This window comes from Penaeus monodon, chromosome 34 (genome assembly GCF_015228065.2).
Source record: "Penaeus monodon isolate SGIC_2016 chromosome 34, NSTDA_Pmon_1, whole genome shotgun sequence".
Lineage (NCBI taxonomy): Eukaryota > Metazoa > Arthropoda > Malacostraca > Decapoda > Penaeidae > Penaeus > Penaeus monodon.
The window spans coordinates 15,451,694-15,452,574 of NC_051419.1; positions in this window are offsets into that span (position 1 = coordinate 15,451,694).

Consider the following 881-nt stretch of genomic DNA (forward strand, 5'->3'; position numbering starts at 1 on the left):
AGTTGACAGGACCGTCACGAGGACACAGCAAGGGTCGAGCAGAGAATGAATATTGCCCATTTTTGTGCCGATTTGTCTGGGAGATGAGTAAGTTATAGTTGTGGGTGGGAGGTCTATTAGCAAGCGTCGGCTATTGAATGATTGGCTGAAACCCCTCATCCAAAGGTATTGAAGACTTCGAAAGGCTTCTTGAGGGCTGTTGCTCATAGTCTATAAGTTACAGTATTATTTTGACTATTTGTACACATATTTTTAAATAAATGTCTCTATTATGAATTCAATAAACGTTTGCATATATTATGTCATTTTAAATGAATGCCTACCTCTTTTTTTATAAACGTTTGTTTCTATTATGATTTTGATGATATGATGTCTTCAGTGAAAAGTCCAAGAGTGGAAGGGAAGGGCGGAGGAAGTGATGTGTGGATGAGAGAGAGAAATATACGTTAATATGTTCCAGTGCGTAACTACGGTTATAATGATTCTACGAAGTAATATTAATTAAGAAAAATGTGGATCATTTGAGGTGGAAAACAGAGCATGATAACTTAATTCTGTAACGACCTTAGACAACTAACAGCTTGTCAATTTGAACTGAATTATCATTTTATTTTTTTTATGAAACATGATCCATAAGTCTCATGATAAGTATCAAAAATAATATGCATGTCAAAACCACGTTTGTAGGTCTTAATATGGAAAAAATACAGTTCCTAACGCAGAGACAATCTCGTGAAATCCATATAAATTCTAGTATGGTTGCAGTAATACCTGCTGGATTAATGATTTAAGGTACTGAGTGTGTTTGTACGTACGTTTCTATGTCGGTTAATCTCAAATATACATATTTTCAAAGATATGTGATGAAAATATACTAATTC